Source organism: Ambystoma mexicanum, chromosome 5p (genome assembly GCF_040938575.1).
Source record: "Ambystoma mexicanum isolate Mex_15411 chromosome 5p, UKY_AmexF1_1, whole genome shotgun sequence".
NCBI lineage: Eukaryota > Metazoa > Chordata > Amphibia > Caudata > Ambystomatidae > Ambystoma > Ambystoma mexicanum.
Window position 1 is genome coordinate 889,786,299 of NC_090930.1, and position 18,080 is coordinate 889,804,378.

General features: G+C 49.4%; 1 protein-coding gene across 1 annotated transcript in view; it reads left to right on the top strand.

The window, feature by feature from the left end:
- The window catches only part of PKD1L1 (polycystin 1 like 1, transient receptor potential channel interacting), a 2,330,280-nt gene that overhangs the window by 448,430 nt on the left and 1,863,770 nt on the right, over nt 1–18,080 (top strand). The gene's annotated exons all lie outside the window — the stretch shown is intronic.

Consider the following 18,080-nt stretch of genomic DNA (forward strand, 5'->3'; position numbering starts at 1 on the left):
GCCTCATGCTATACAGTATGGCTTCAAAGCGCTGTTGCCTGTTAGAGAGGCAAAGGAGGAGCATGATGGAACATTTAGCAGTGGTAGAGGGAGCAACGACTAGTAGAGAGCTGGGATGAGGGCTAGGGATAGATAAGATGCTGTGGAAGTCATGGGAACAAAAAGGTGGAGGAGCTATGTGTACATTTTATCATAGGACTCAACTATATTCTGTGCAGCACACTGTGAAAAGGAGAGCAACTGGAATAAGATGTTTGCTGCACCAGGGGGTATGTCTGGAAATTACTCCTCTGATTGTGAGCCAAGACATGTTGAAACCAGGCCCAAGAAGACAGACGTCAAAGCCCTTCTACCTACTTACTTACCAACATTTAGAAGGGGTTGTGTGTCAGAAATCCAAATGTGTCAAGTTTGCAAAAAGCTCCCTGAAAAGCAAGCAAATGCAAGCTTCAAATTTTAGGGGCTTCATTTATGTCATGATTGCCCAAAGCCATTTTTTGTTCTTTTTTTTTTGTATGCAGACAAAAGCGCAATGAGTCAGACCAGGTTTTGTTTTTTATAAAAACTTTTATTTACAAAATATCATGTTACAAATAATAAAATACTCTCCTTGAAACAGTAAAATACTTAAAATAATCAATGCATTTTGCAAAACAACTATGTACATTTTGAGATATAAATCATATCACAGCCCCTCCCTGAATCTGTCACATCTCCCAATTACCCACCCCTCACACCCCCACTTACACACGTACTACACCAAGTCTAGTATAACTGAAGAAATTTACCACAGGTTTTTCTAAAAAAAAAACATTTTCCCTTCTCTTCTGTAAAGAATTTTCTCCATCTCTGCCAATTCATGCATTCCAGTCAACCATGTCTCAATATTCAAAGTCAATGCATTTTTCCAATTCCTCAAAACAATTTTCTTACCAATCATTGCCCCTCTGAATAACCACTTCTGATTCTGAGTAAGATCATCCAGTGGCTCATCACTTCCCAATATCACCACTTTGAAGTCTAGATCCGGCAAACTCTCAATCACCTCTTCACACACCCGACCAATCTCACCCCAGAACAATCTCACCAACCTGCAGTCCCAAAGCATATGCTCCAACGTACCTGACACCTGCATGCATTTCCAACAATCCGAGCACCCAAACATCCCTCTCCTCCACATTTTCTCTGGCGTCCAATAAATCTGATTAAGAAGCTTAATCTGTCTCGACCTCTCCGTAAATCCCAAGGAGCACATTTTAACATCCACACACATTTTTTGCCACAAGTCTTCTGAAATATCCAATCCAATTCTTCTACTCCACTCCTCTCTTAATAAGTCATTAGCATTATAATGTGACACAAACACTTTATATATTCTACTGGCCAATCCTCCTTCCCCCCGCCATCGCCTTTCTAGTAAATAGATTCAAGTCAATCCTCCGTTTAAAGTCCACAACCCCAATCGTCTGCTTTAGTTTTAAGTAATCCGAGGCTTTAAAGTTCTCTATGGTAAAATGCTGCTGTAATTCCCTCGCAGTCAAACAAATGTCATTTTTAAACAGGTCAGCCAACCACGTACACCTCCCAAAAACCAATCTGCCCAAAAAACTACGCTACCATTTATCCTGATAGTGGAATTCAGCCATATCGAGGCACCTGGTTCCTTAAATGCGTCCACACCCAAATATACGCATACATTTTTCCATGCATTCCTCAAGTTCTCAATCAACAGATCTTTTCTACAACTCCATTTAGAAATAGAAGTCAAAATAGCTTGCGGTGGCAAAGGCCCATTGAAGCTGGTCTCAGCCTCCACCCACACATCATGTATGTCTTCCACGAAAGGAACCAAGAAATCCGACATAAAAGCCAAATGATAGGCTCTGAAATTAGGAACGCCTAAAACGCCCCTATTTAGTGGCAGATGCAGTTTCCACAACTTCAACTTAGAGGGCTTCTTGTCCCACAAGAAATCCTGAAGCATTCTGCCCAAATCCTTCCAAAAGTCGATGGCATCATTAACAGGAGCATACTCAAAACATAATTAATTCTCTGACCAGATATCATTTTCAAGGCGTTCACCTTGCCCCACATTGAGAGGTTCAATAAACTCCATCGGTCCAGATCAATCCTCAACCCACTGCACACAACTCTCATATTTTCCGATATCATGTCTCTTATCTCAGAAGTCAACCAAATCCCCAAGTACATCAATTTATCTGGGCACCACCGAAATCCCAAGTCCACTACAAACTTCCTGTCTACAAGATATGATAAAGGCATGATCTCCGATTTTGTCCAATTGATCTTGTATCCAGAGCATAATCAGAGGTCTGCTATTATCTCCATAAGTGCCTGTACAGATCTTTTAAGATCACCAAGGACTAGGAGCATGTAATCTGCAAACAGCCAAATCTTTTGCTGCAATCCCCAGCTCGATAGCCCCACCACTTCATCAGTCGCTTTGATAGTCTCAGCCAACGGTTCTATTGCAATCACAAACAATAGCGGCGACAAAGGACATCCTTGTCTAGTTCCTCTCTCCAACTTGAATTTTCCTGACCTCATACCATTAGTGTTAACCTCTGCAGTCGGACAAGTGTACAGCAGCCTAATCCATGAAACAAATGTGTTACCAAAGCCCCTCCTTGTCAAAACAGAGAAGAGGAAATCCCAATTCACTCTGTCAAAAGCTTTCTCAGCATCCAAGGACAAAATAGCACACTCTCCTTGTTGATCTTTCGCTCTGGAAATGGTATTCAAAATTTTTCTAATGTTACTAGAGGTCTTCCTACCCTTCACAAAGCTTGATTGGTTTATATGAATCAGTGACAGTAGCACATTTTCCAGTCTGATCGCCAATATCTTTGCCAGAATTTTGTTATCAGCATTTATAAGACTTATAGGCCTATAACTCCTTCCCTTTTTTCAGAAGGACAGAAATCATAGCATGCCTAGTAGACTCCGGTAACACACCATTAGTCATCGACTCCATATAGATATCTCTCAAAAGGTGGATTGCAGAATGCAGTAGTAACTTGTAAAATTCAACAGGAAACCCATCCGGACCAGTGGCGTTCCCCACATTCAATCTACCAATAGCCTTCTTAATTTCCTCAACCGTAATATCTTCCAACAACTTTGAATCATTTTCAGCGATCTTAGAAAGATCTACTTTTTCCAGTAAATCTTCCCCCCTGCCAGTCACCTCTGGTTCATTTTTTTATAGATTCACATAAAAATCATGAAAAACCTTGTTTATCTCACCCGGGTGATATGTAATTTTGTCATTCCGATCCCGAATTGATGGAGCGAACAAATTACTCATCAGCTTCCCTCTTTCTCAATCTATAAGCCAACCATCTATCACATTTTTCACCCCTCTCATAGTAAGCACATTTAAGATAAGTTATTCCGTTCTGTACGCTCTTCTATCAGCAATTTTAACTCCCTCTTTGCCATTTTTAGTTCCGTCACCACTTCAACACCCATCGGGTCAGCCATAGCTCTTCTGGATAATTCACTTAACCTCTTCCCTAGTATTACCTCCCTGTCATTGCTCTGCTTTCTCAATCCACTAGAGACACCTATCAAATGCCCCCTCATCGTACACTTCAGAGCTTCCCAAACTATACTAGGACGCATTGCTCCTGCATGATTACACGTCACAAAGCAGTCAATTTCATTTTGCAGTTCATCCATTATGTCATCTTTTTGAAGTAATGAGACATTAATTCTCCAAAAACTATGCTTATTTAAGGCAAACCTCAACTGTAAATGCAAAGTTGCATGCGCATGATCAGTTAAAAGTATACTGCCAATTTTGCTCGTTTTATAGGACTCTGTCATCTTACCAGCTGTGAAAAACATGTCCAGTCTAGAATAAAATGAGTGAGCTCCTGAAAAAAACTATACTCTCTAGAGGACGGATGCTCCAGCCTCCAACAATCCTTCAGATCATGTTCCAAAAGTAAATCAACCAAAGCCAAGTGTTGCCTGTCGACACCCCCCTTAGCTGTTTTCCCGCTCCTGTCCATATTCGAGTTCAATACAATATTAAAATCACCGCCCAAGACAATATCTCTTGACACCATATCCTTCAACCTCTGCACCACTTTTCTAAAGAAGGACCCGTCATCTACAGACGGCGCATAGATATTACACTAAGATACTAATTGGCCCTGCATATCTATCAGCAGAGCAACTACCCAACCCTCTTTGTCTGATACCTCTCTCAGGACCTTAATAGGAGTGTTCTTTCTAATCAAGATCGCAACCCCTCTGGATCTCGTAGTAAACAAAGCGCCATAAACCCTCCTCACCCAGCCTTTCTTCAAATTTTCAATCTCATCTTTTGCCAGATGTGTCTCCTGTAGAAAACATATATCACCCTTCAGCTCAAATTGAACCCACATTTTGAAACCGTTAAAGTCAAACTGTAATATCCAAAAAGCCCCCATCATTAACATACTCCTCTCTTATCACCACATTTCCATCAAGTCATGTCAACCCCCCTTCTGCAATAAATCATACCAAAGTCCTCAATGTACCAGCCAGATGATCACATCACACCAGATTGCCACGGACGGCAGAAAGACCACAAACGTGCCCCAAATACCCCACTTCCAGCTCTGCATGAATCCAGAATTACCGGAATAACAGCTAATCCCCCTGACCTCCCAACCTAAACGATCTAAAAAACATAGCAGTCCCTACAATCTGGTCAAAACACAAAATAAATAGAGTAGCCTATATGTAACCGGCCATCAGAGCACTCTTATTCCTGATAGGGCAATTTTCTTGTCCAACTACTACCCAACATTGTACCTTCCTCTTTGTTCCAGATATGAAAGAGGCCCGCATATGCCCACCGCAGCCCAACCGTCAAAACTCTTAATCGTGCCCAACAGTAATAGTCCACGTCAACTGATTCAGAAATACCTCACCCAAACCCCTCCACCCTTACACAAAACCCAAACACAAAGGTAAAAGACAAATTCAAGCCTAGACCAGTAAATCTACTCTAAACACCAATCTATAAGATACACCATAACATGAGCCAAACTATGCTATGGGCAACATAGCTTCTGCTGTTCTTTAAAGCCATAATTAAAGCAAGAATGACTCTGGTGTTATGTAAAGTTGCTGAGATTGTTCTGATATAAGCAGAAAAGAGGGGAGGGGTGCCAGTACTATCCAGGGCAATTAAGGACAAATCACACTCCTTAACGGGGCAGACAACTCGATAGGAACATTCTTCTAATAAGACTAGAGGGCAATATAAGTGGAAGCAATACATTAAGGCACCATCAGGCAGAATATACTAAGGGAGTGAGCACAAATTATCATGTTTCCAGATGCATACTTATTTTGAATAAATGTGTCACTATCAAATATGGTGCAATATCTCTGATTTTCAAAGACAGAAAGGTTGCCTTCAATGGATTACAGAGAACTGAACTCTGGCTAGTTGTATGCTCAAAGAAAGAATAATTGTCAATTGTAATCTTGGAATTATATAATAACACCAGGCATCTGTAATGTTGGAGAATGCACTAAACTCTTTCCCGTGGGTAAGGGTGCGAGGCAGAGGTGCATCTTGCCCCCAACCTTTTATTTTATTTTAACACTGGAGTGTTAGTCAAAAAACCAATGTACATATCCTATGTCCTTTTGCCGAAGAAAAGAGGTCTGGCCGTTTACTGCCTGCATTTAAAACATAAGATATCAAACATGCATTCTCCAAGATCCGAAAGGCTTGGGTGCATGCAACATGTCTTGAATGCAACAGTCCAGGAGAGCAGGATTAGACAGGAACCAAACGCTCCCTCTCCCGCCCTGTCCGATAATATTCAGAGACTGCAAGGCTGAATCAAACTATTCTGCCTCATCACGGACCAACAAATAAGTCCATACTCGCATACCATTCGGGATATTCCACTGACCTCAAACAGCATTGTCCCTGGAGACTTCCTCTTCTGGCGAACGTAGCCAGCACCTTCTCACGCAGCCCATCATCAATCATCTGTCCACCTGACGTAATACGCAGTTGAAACCTGCGTGCCGCCAGTAGTCTGAAAAACAAACGTTTCAGTGCATGATGTGACTTTCCACAAAGGCAGGTCCTTTGCTCAAGCTGTACCTAGTACACATCCACGGGACGGAAAAATGCGCGAGCAGAACGAGTGAGTGCAATTTTCAAGGAGATTGATCGTTAAACTGTGGCAAGCCTGCAGCGCCGTTTTAACATGTCAAACCATAACTTAAATGCAAAAAAAATAAAATTAATACACACAAAGTACAAAAATGAATCCACCGATTGTGAGGAGTATGTTAGCAGTACCTTCAAATATCCCTGTTTAGTAGAGGCTCCAGCCAGCTCACAGCTTCTTTTGGATACAAAGTATTCTTATCTACACTTGGAAGCCCAAGAGTCAGAACATTATTTCTATTCAGGAAAGCTTTCACCCCAGCAAATTTAGCCAGGTCCTTAGCCTCTTTAAATGATTTCCTGATGAGGAGAGATTCCTTAGGATAATCAGGGTAAACGAAAACCTGCTTCCCCTTGTAGAAGACATTGCCTTTCTTCCTTGCATTCCTGAGGATCTCTTGTTTAATCCTTGTACAAATAAAGGAAATGAGAATGTGTCTTGCTTCAGGGCTGCCCTTTCTGCCAACTTTATAAACATTATCAATGTCACCATGAGTAATCCGATCACAGTTAAAGGATGTTTTTAAGATGCCAACACCAGCTGCAACAAATCCTCAGCATTCCTCAACTCCAACCAGTCTCAGGTTCTTGCCTCGGATGTTCAAATCCAACTCCAAATGCTTATCTCTCCCTTTCTGTACCTCTTCTTTCAAACTGTTATATGCTCTGAAGTTACCAGCTATTTCTGTAGATATTGAAGCTGATCCATTTTCTAAGGCAGAAACCCGGCAGTCCAGTTGGGAAACCTTCAGGGAAATATCCTCCATAGTAGACTTAACATCCTCCACATCTTGTACAACTTTTCCAACATCTTGAGCCATCTTCAGTAACAGCGAATATATATCTTGAGTACTTGGCGTTTCCCCCATCTCTGAGGCAGGCTTTGATTTCTTGGGGATAGGATATTCCGCAGTTTAAATTTTCTTTTTTGAGTTCATAATCCAATATTATCATGAAAGGGAGAGGGCCAGTAGCTACAGGATTATGCTGCTGCCTCTGCTGTCTGCATTCCGGAATCTCCCTCGAGTCAGACCAGGTTATGTGCCAGATATGTGGGCTGCAGTGTGGCTAGCATAATGATTCAATCTAGCTGTGTGCTATGGTGTTCAGGCATAGATATCAAGATCCAAACAGATGTTCTGGTACAAATGAACACAGTTGGTAGATTAATACAAGTTTTGTGCTAGGAGTTCAGGGGCCAATTAACCCTTTAAGTGCCATGGGTATTTCCCCCCAGTGGGAAGGCCTTTTTTGGTGATTTCAGTATGTGGGCATTCAATGCCTTGCAACTTTTTGTTACATGAGATATCTCGGCCAAATTTGGCTCCTTTTTTTCCCACATGTAGGCGGTCGTAACGCCACCCAGAAACCCTAGGTTGCTGTAAGGAGGTGAGAGAAAATAACCAAAAAGGGCGAAAGTTTTGTGTTTTTTCAAAACATGCAAATAAAATGATGTACAAAGAAGCCTTTTGTTTTTTTCTTGTAAGAGCTAGGAACAAATGGTTTGCTGTGCTGAATTCCCCAATTTCCTGGCTTTCAAGAACAGGTTGAGTGGAAACGAAAAAACATTATTTTGATGTGGTTATCAACCATTTTGTGAGAGGTAGGCGATTTTGCCCATTTTTGCCAATTGGACATGCCTGGACGGAATGGAAGAAAAGGGTAGGAAAGCCGAAATGGAGGACAGAAAGGCATATATTTCTGAAAAGTTAACAAAATTCCAAGTTTAGGAAGGGGTGATTTGTGTAGGTCGGGCAACAACTAGGTAGGGGAAAATGCCATAGATTGGGGGAAAAGCAGGAAAATGACTGAAAAAAAGGTATGTGGTGGACATCGTTGGCTTGGTACGGCAATGGCTTCTATGAATTTTGAGAAAAGCAATGCTCCGCTACATTCCCCCGCCTCTTGCAGTTAGGAAAGCGCACATTTTTTGTAGTGTTTTACAAAACAAGCAATACAACAAGCCAAACACTGAGCCGTGGTACACAGGAGTTTTATGCTTACGGCCTGAACAGACGCACTTAGCATGTGTAAATCAGGACAACCAATGTGGTGAAGAACAGCAAGCATACTTTTTTTGAAAGTGCACAGGCAGACCTTTTCAAGGGTAGTTGACTTGTGCAGGTTACAAAAGTGTATGGTGCCTAAAGTAGCGACTAAATGTAGAGCACATTTGTGAAATGAAAGGGTTGTGTGGCAAAGGGCACCAGCAAATGGGTCAAAACGTTACGAAAACCACACAAACACAACCAATGTTATACCTTCCCACGTTCCCACAGGTGTCCCGATGAAAACGGTACCTCACATGTGTGGGTGCACCTACCTGGGCGCCAAGGGGAAAGCCTAAAACACAGGTAACCCCAAGTCTGTTTTGACACGTTTCACACTTTCTGCAGATGGGCACACCATACAGATATGGACCTCGGGTGTCCAAGCCACCAAGGAAAACAGGGAACCCCATGCATTTCTGAAAAGAGGACACACGTGGGAATCCGCAGAGGTATGATTTGCGCAAATCGGCCCCGAATTTATTACCCAGACACCCCCGCAAAGTCCAAAATGTGGGAAAAAACGCATTTTCCGCACATTTGACTCGGCTCACCCATCGAAACATGCCAACAACACATGGCCTACCGTCCCGCGTTCCCACAGGTGTTGTGATGAAAACGGTACCTCACATGTGTGGGTGCACCTACCTGGGCGCCAAGGGGGAAAGGGGGAAAGCCTAAAACACAGGTAACCCAAGTCTGTTTTGACACGTGAATTTCACACTTTCTGCAGACAGGCACACCCTACAGATATGGACCTCGGGTGTCCAAGCCACCAAGGAAAATGGGGAACCCCATGCATTTCCGAAAAGAGGACACCCGTGGGAATCCGCAGAGGTATGATTTGTGCAAATCGGCCCAGAATTTATTACCCAGAAGCCCCAGCAAAGTCTGAAATGTGCCAAAGAAACCCACATTTTTCATTTTGTCGGGGTTCTGGGTAAAACATTCTTTTCCGCTTTGCGCAAGTTGGACCTCTGTGGATTACCACTGGTGCCCTCTTTTCAGAAATGCATGGGGTTCCCAGTTTTCCTTGGTGGCTTCGACACCCTAGGCCCAAATCTGTAGGTTGTCCACATGAACAAAATGTGATGTGGCGAAAGGCTTGGGGTTACCAGCGGGTTGCCCTTTTCCTTTTGCGCCCCGGGAGGTGCAACCACACATGTGAGGTACTGTTTTCGTCGGGACACCTGTGGGAACACGAGAAGGTATCGCATCTGTTGTTGGCGACGTGTTTCGGTGAGTGGACACAGAGAAATATCTCTGAAATTGGCTGGAAATGAAGACAATTCTCAGACATTTTGCTCTGGCCACCCATCGAAACACACCGCCAACAACACATGGCCTACCTTCCCGCATCCCCACAGGTGTCCCAATGAAAAATGTACCTCACATGTGTGGGTGTACCTACCGGGGGCGCAAAAGGAAAAGGGTAACCCACTGGTAACCCTAAGCCTTTCGGCACAGCCCATTTTGTTCATGTGGGCAACGTACATATTTGGGCCTATGGTGTCGAAGCCAGCAAGGAAAACGGGGAACCCCATGCATTTTCCAAAAGAGGACACCCGTGGGAATCCACAGAAGTCTGCCTTGCACAAATTGCCCCAGTTTTTATAAGCCACAATACCCGACAAATTGTGATATTTGGTGGCCGAAAAAATACAATGTTCACTTTGTCTGGGGTTCTGGGTAATACATTCTGGGCAGCTTCATGCAAGTCAGACCTCTGTGCATTCCCCCGGGTGTCCTCTTTTGGGAAATGCATGGGGTTCCCTCTTTTCCTTGCTGGCTTCGATACCCTAGATCCAAATCTGTAGGTTGCCCACATGAACAAAATGTGCTGTGGCGAAAGGCTTTGCGTTACCAGCGGGTTACCCTTTTCCTTTTGCGCCCCCGGTAGGTGCACCCACACATGTGAGGTACCGTTTTTGTCAAGACACCTGTGGGAACACGAGAAGGTATCGCATCTGTTGTTGGCGACGTGTTTCGGTGAGTGGACACAGGGAAATGTCTCTGAAATTGGTTGGAAATTAAGACAATTCTCAGACATTTCGCTCTGGCCACCCATCGAAACACACCGCCAACAACACATGGCCTTCCTTCCCGCGTCCCCACACGTGTCCCGATGAAAACGGTACTTGACATGTGTGGGAGCACCTACCGGGGGCACAAAAAGAAAAGGGTAACCCACTGGTAACCCCAAGCCTTTCGGCACAGCCCATTTTGTTCATGTGGGCAACCTACAGATTTGGGCCTAGGGTGTCGAAGCCAGCAAGGAAAACGGGGAACCCCATGCATTTCCCAAAAGAGGACACCCGTGGGAATCCACAGAAGTCTGACTTGCGCTGAGCGGCCCAGAATTTATTACCCAGAACCCCCGGCAAAGACCCACATGGGAGAAGGGTGCCCAGGGATATTACCGCCGACTTTGCTGGAGCCCTGGCTGCACTGCGTTGCAGCTTCTCCCCACCAGGGAGTCTCGGCAGTATGCCAATACCTCCCCGAAGGGAAAAGCTGTAATGCAGCTCAGCAGCAACTCCAAGACGGTTGGAGGTGATGTCCCTGGCCTTGGACATCAATGTACCATGTGGGTGTACCGTCCCCTAAGCACAGCAGCAGCTCCAGGGAGCCCCAGCAGGATCCCCATTCCTCCCCGGAGGGGACATCTGTAATGTAGCACAGCCAGAGGTGGAGCCTGTGCTTGCAGATGGACAACCCACATGGGAGGGATCCGCTCCCAGGGAAACACCAATGTTATGCTGGCATGGGGGGGCAATTTGTGGCCTGGCCCTGCAATTGTGTCCCAGCCCACCAACTTATCTGCCCAGACGTCCCAATCCAGCCCCAGTCTAACCCACCTCACTAACCATAGAATAATAAAAAACAGTACTCACATAACGTTGCAGCTGCTCACGTAGAAAAAGCTGTAAACAAAACAAAAAACATGTTACCTACGGTCACACCAGCAAAATGTAGCCCTCCCTGGGGGCAAATAAGGGGGGGGTCTGGCCTACACTCTTCTCCAGCATGGGGTCTTGCATGGATTCACATGCTCATAAATATTCCCCGTCAGGCCGGGAATCCTCGGTATAGAAAAAAAATCAGTATCAGTTTCGTTTCTGATCTGTCTTTCTCAGTAGTAACCAATCACTGGTCTCTGGGTCATACTGCCCCCAGCCAATGACTGCCCTCTCCCTAAGCCCCGCCCCTGGGAGCCATCCTCAGATTTTTACCACACGTTCAAGTGTTGGGAGTCCTCGTGCTGTAGCTCTCGAGCTTTTGCTGCGTTTTCACGCTTTTTTCAGGAGATTTTCTCATTTTTTCAGTTAAATAGAGCCTCAAGCTCCACCGTGTCTACATCCGATCAACGGGGATCCGTTTCGGAGTTTCTACGCCCCTCAAGGGTGAAGATTTCATCGAGTTACGCTTTTGGAGGATTCCAGAAGTTCCGAGGCCTACCCCGGTCATGGCCCAGGAGAAAGGAAGCTCGACGCCCGGGAAGCTGTTCAGGACCTGCCCTGGATGCCAGCTTCAGAACGTTTTCAAGGAGGATGAGCATTCGTTATGCCTCTACTGTCTCCATGAGGACAAGACGCACAAGGAAAAGGACTGCGCGTTTTGTGGGAACATGTCGGAGCGGACCATGAAGGATCGCCACCTCCATCTCGCAAACTGGCTGGAAGGGAAGAGCCCGTCAGGCGAGAAGAAGAAAAAGAAGTCTGAGCGGTCTTCTAAGTCCTGTGAGGCGCCCCGGCGATGGGGACCCAACAAAAGGCTAAGCACCGCGAATCTGCGGGCACCGGGAGCGCCGAACGGTCGGGCTCCTTGGCTGCCAGGCAGGGCGCATCCTCCCCGGCACCATCAGCCACGAGCCAATGCTCTGGCTCGGGTAAGAGGAAGTCCGAGAACCCGGCGAAGCTTCTGGAGAGGCCCCGGTCGATCTGGAAGATTCCGGCATAGGGGGAGCGAGGCTCAGACCCTCCCCTCAAGGTGAAGGCCCCAGGCGTACAGAAGGTGACGTTGGCCTTAATTCACCCTGCTAAGACCTCGATTGAGGATGTTGCCGCGGCCCTGGCTCAGCCTGTGGAGGCTACACCAGTGGAGGCGCCCTCAGGTACCAGAGTCTCCCTGCCACCGCGGAGGGAGTCGTCTTTCAGGCCCATCGAGAAGACCCCCACGAAGTCCTCGTTGGAAAGGGTGGGGGAGGGGCTGGTGGCCATCGTGGATATGGAAACGACCTCTGAAGAGGAGCTCATCCAAGTCGTGGAAGAGGCCCAGCCCATCGGGAGGGCGACGACGAGAGCGACGGTGTTGCAGACGGGGCTCCTCAAGAGCCCTCTCTCCTGTCGTTTCCGGCCCCGCAGGACACCTCTGCGGGCATTTTGTAAGCCATCCAGTCCTTATGCTCAGAGATAAGGACTAGGTTGCCCCTTCCCCCGACGGAGGTACCTGAGCCAGACCCGACGGGGGAACCGGAGCCAGGACCTTCGGAGAGCCCACCACTTAAGAGGAGGAGGACGCATCCTAGGCCTCTTCTCCCGCCTATGCGGCCTTCTCTGCCTTCCCCCCCGGTCCACTACCCACGGGGATGTTACAGGCATGGACACGACTACGACGGGTACGGATGGCAACGGAGGCGATGACGGGACGTGCCCCCGTCGCCCCCTGCCCGGGCGTCCCCGCCCGACGAGATTGAATCCTTCCATGCTATGATTTCCAGGGCATCCAAGCTCTTCCACCTCTGCCCCGAAGAATAGAAGAAGGAAGGGTTCCTGTACCAACGGTGCGAGGCTAAAAGGAAGACGGTCCTCGACGTACCGCTTCTTGATGACATCTGGGATGAGGGGCTCGCCCTCCTCAAGAACCCTGCCACGGCTCCTGCGAAGAGGGACCGTACGAGAAGAAGTACCGGGTCCCCGACGCTGCCCCCTTGTGCCTTAGGGCGCAACCTACCCCGGATTCGGTCGTTTCGGCGGTGGCCAAGAAGAAAGCGGGGGGGGCATCGGCCTCGACTTCAACCTCCTCGCGGACGGCGAGGGTAGGAAGCTGGATGCGATGGGACGACGGGTCATCTCATCTGCAGCGACGACCATCAAGGCGGCCAACCCCTGGCCATCGTAGCCCGCTACGACAGGGAGTTGTGGTTCAAGATCGCCCCTCTGTTGGATTTCCTTCCGGACGCCAAGAGGGCTGAGGCCCTGGAAATCTTACAGGAAGGTGAGATTGCCTCGGACCACGCCATTACGGTGGCTACGGACATCGCCGACACCGGTTTCCGTCAGTTGGGCAACAGCGTTTGCCTGAGATGACGAGGTTGGCTCAAGGCGACGGATTTCCGCCAGGACGTACAGACCAAGGTTTTGGACATGCCCTTCGATGGGAACAACCTTTTTGGCAAGGCGGTTGATGAGTCCCTTCAGGCGATCAAGACGGACACGGAGACGGCCCGTGCACTGGGTGTGCTCCTACAGCGACGGCCGTCCTTTCGGAGCTCCGGAGGCAGACAGGGTGCCTCCAAGGGAGCCGGCAGCAGCTCCTCTACGTACCGTCAAGCGGCAAGATCTTCGTCGCAGGAGGCCTACAGGGGACGCGGCAAGTCAGGTGGATCCCGCCGTCGTCGCCAAGGTGCTCAAGGAGGCAAAGCGGCCTCCAAGCAAGATTGAACCGACTGTCGGGTCGGGCCCCTGCCGAAGCACCCCGGTGGGAGGCCGGCTGACGAAGTTCGTCGGCGTGTGGGAGTCCATCTCCACTGACCGTTGGGTGCTGGACGCCCTGGCCCTGGGGCAGGCCCTCGAGTTCCAGAAGAAGTGCCCCCGCATTCCTCTCACGGACCTGGGGTTCTCCATCAACTTTCCAAAATCCCACCTGGTCCCGTCGCAAGTCGCCCTGTTTCTGGGAGCACAGCTCGACACAGTGGCGCGGCGGCCTCACCGTCGGAGGAAAGGATAAGGACCATCCTGGGAAAGGTGCAATGTCTGCTGGCCACGGATGTGGCCAGAGTGAGGTCTATCAAGGCCCTACCGGAATGATGTCCTCCTGTATTTATCTGGTGCGCCACTGCAGACTTCGGATGCGGCCCTTGCAAGAATTCCTCGACGCCCATTGGATCCAGCTGACGGGCAGCTTCGAGGACAGGATCCCGCTCGACGAAGCGTTCCGTCAGGCGATACGATGGTGGGGTATCCGCTCTCATCTGACGGCGGGAACAGATTTCCTAGCCCCGGCCCACCAGGTGACGGTGACGATGGATGCCTCCCTGGAAGGTTGGGGAGCGCACACCGGGGGTCTCCACGCGAGAGGCCTTTGGCTCCCGGAGGAGAAGACACTCCACATCAACATCTTGGCGCTCCGTGCAGTGTTCTGGGCCCTCAGGTCCTTCCTTCCGTCCCTCAAGGGCAAGGTGGTGAGGATCTTCACCGACAACACCACCACAATGTTTTACATTCGGAAGCAGGGCGGAACCAGATCCCCTGCCCTATCCAAGGAAGCCCAGGATCTGTGGCATTGGGCCATCGCCCAAGGGATGTTTCTGGTACCCTTTCATCTGGCAGGGATAAAAAACACCATCACAGACTCACTCAGCAGAGAGCTGCGTTCGTGCCACGAGTGGGAACTGCGCCAGGATCAAGTGGACCGACTCGTCCGACGATGAGGCGATCCCCAGATCGATCTCTTCGCGACGGCGGCGAACTCCAAGTGCCGGAGGTTCGCCAGCAGGTTTCCCCAACCGAGGAGCATGGGCGATGTTTTCTCGTTCCCCTGGGACGGCCTGTTTCTTTATGCGTTCCCGCCGTTGCCGTTGCTACTCCGGCTCGTCAACCAGCTCAAGAGGTCCCGGGGCAGGATGATCCTCGTCGCACCGGCGTGGCCGAGGCAGATCTGGTTCCCGGACCTTCTGGACTTGTCAGCGTCCACACCAGTCAAGCTGCCGACGGACACAGATCTTCTCTCCAGAGAAGGAGGCGCCATTCTTCATCACGAACCAGAGTCGCTGAACTTGCAGGCCTGGCTCCTGCAGCACTAGAGTTTGGAGGATACGACATCCCGGCCGACTGCAGAGAGGTTCTTGCGAAGGCCAGGGCATCCTCAACTCTTAAGTGCTACAGACACAAATGGAAGAGGTTCTCTGTCTGGTGCCGTGCACAGAAGATTAACCCTCTGCGGATTACGGCCCCTCAAGTATTGCCGTACCTACTGTCTTTGGCCAAGATTGGCCTATCTCACGCTTCCATCAAGGTACATCTGGCTGCCATCTCACGTTACACCAGAACTACAGGACGGGCGTCCTTGTGGTCTCATCGACTGGTGAAGGAATTTATGAAAGGACTGTTCCGATCATTCCCGCCAGTGAAGGCCCCTGCCCCGGGGTGGGAGCTCAACGTGGTGCTAACTAGGCTCATGGGGGCCCCATTCGAGCCTATGCATTCAGCGCCGTTGAAGTTTCTGTCGTGGAAGACAGCATTCCTCATGGCCATCACCTCTGCACGACGAGTGGGAGAGATCCAGGCCCTGTCTTGCAAGTATCCATACTTGACTTTTCACGACATGAGGGTGGTGCTGAGGACGCACCCCTCCTTCATGCCCAAGGTGCCGTCGGACTTCCACCTCAACGAGCCCTTGGTGTTGCCAGTTTTCTTCCCGTCACCTTTGTCGCCGGCTGAGAGGACTCTGCACTCGCTGGATGTAGCTAGAGCGCTGAAGTTCTACGTGGACCGCACAAAGAGTTTTCGGAAGACATCACAGCTGTTTGTGAACTTTGGACCTGTGAATCAAGGGAAGGCTCTCTCGAAGACTTCCATTTCCAGATGGCTCTCCGGCTGCATCATGCACTGTCACCGGTTGGCAAACCGACCGTTGCCAGGCCGCCAGAGGGCCCATTCGACCAGAGCGATCGCTGCTACTATGGCGTTCCTGTCTGGTGTGCCCCTGCTCGACATCTGCAGGGCTGCTACGTGGAGGTCGATGGACACCTTCACGAGATTCTACTGCGTCGACTGGGATTCCAGGGAGGAGTGCAGAGTCGGCCAGGCAGTGCTGCGCAACCTGTTCGCCTAAGGTGAGCCTGGTGAGGAGGTAAGAGTTGCTTAATGTTGAGTTGTTGTATTGCTTGATGTTGAGCCTTTTGCCACCTCCCGTGGGTTATGCATGTGTATACTGCTATGTATTCTTATATTCATGAGCATGTGAATCCATGCCAGACCCCATGCTGGAGAAGGAACAAGTTACTTACCTGTAACTGTTGTTCTCCAGCATGGGTCTGGCATGGATTCACATGCGAACCCTCCCGCCTACCCCTCTGCGGCTCTTCACTTGGTCATACTGCCACTTCACGTGCTACCAAATCTGAGGATGGCTGCCAGGGGCGGGGTTTAGGGAGAGGGCAGTCATTGGCTGGGGGCAGTATGACCCAGAGACCAGTGATTGGTTACTACTGAGAAAGACAGATCAGAAACAAAACTGATACTGATTTTTTTTCTATACCGAGGATTCCTGGCCTGACGACAGGGAATATTCATGAGCATGTGAATCCATGCCAGACCCATGCTAGGGAACAACAGTTACAGGTAAGTAACTTCTTCCCTCCCTGGGCTCGGGCATCCCTTCCTAGGAGCAGATATCTGGTCCCAGGGAGGGCTGCATGACATGGCACCCACTCCATTGCGGGTGGGCGGGTGATTTAGGTCAACGCCCCATCCCATTACAAAATTTCCTGTCCCTTTGGGGTGCCCCACATCCCCCCTAAAATGCGTTCTACCATTTTCCCTTTTTTCCTTTGCGCTAAGGGGAGTTGGGTTACCAGAGGGGCACATTGGTGTGCCAATCTGGCCCCGGGGTGCCCAAACCTTACCGCCCCACCCACTGTGGGGCCTGTCTCACAATTTTTGTGGGCCCTCTCCCCCCTCACCCCAAATGGGTGGCGGGGGCACCTCATGCAGGCCTCCCTGGGCCTCCTACAAACGGCTGAGTGAGGTACACCCCCCCTCCATTTGGGGTGGGGGGGAGAGGGCCCCCAAAAATGGTGAGACATGCCCCCCCAGTGGGTGGGGCAGTAAGGTTTGGGCACCCCAGGGTCAGATTGGCACACCAATGTGCCCCTCTGCACCAAGGCAAGTTTAGTAAACTAAGAAAATCATTCAAAATGCCAGGTTGCCCTTTAGGCGGGGCTGAGGGGCCCCCAACACAACTGGGGAATTTTCGAATGTGAAGGGGGGTGCACCTCTCCACCCCCACCCCAATTGGAGGGGCGGCACATCTCATGTAGCCCTCCCCGGGGGCAGATAAGGGGTAGGGAACTGTCCTGCACTCCTCTCTGGGCTCAGGCGTCCCTTCCTAGGAGCAGATATTTGGTCCCAAGGAGGGCTGCATGACATGGCGAGTTGAGGGGCACCCTAAACCGCCAGGTAATTTTCTAATGTAATGGGGGTGATCCTCTACCCCCCCACACCAAATGCAGGGGGGCATCTCATTCAGCCATCCCTGGGGGCAGATGCCCCTTCCTAGGAGCAGATATCTGCCCCCAGGGAGGGCTACAAGGGGTGCCCTCATTTCCCCTTGCGGTGAGGGGGAGAGGGCCACCCCCCTTTTCTGTAAAATATATCCCTGGTGGCTAGTGCCCCCCCTCCCACCCAAAATTCCCTTTTTTTTAAAAAAAAATTAATTTTTTATTTTGCCCCTCCCCTGGGGGAAGATGATCAGCCATCTGCCCTCAGGGGAGGCCTGCACACTTATTCCTGGTGGCCCTCCCCCCAACCCCCAATTGGATTGGGGGCATAAAAATCCCAGACCCCCCATCCCCGTTGCTTTCTGATTTTTTTTTTGCC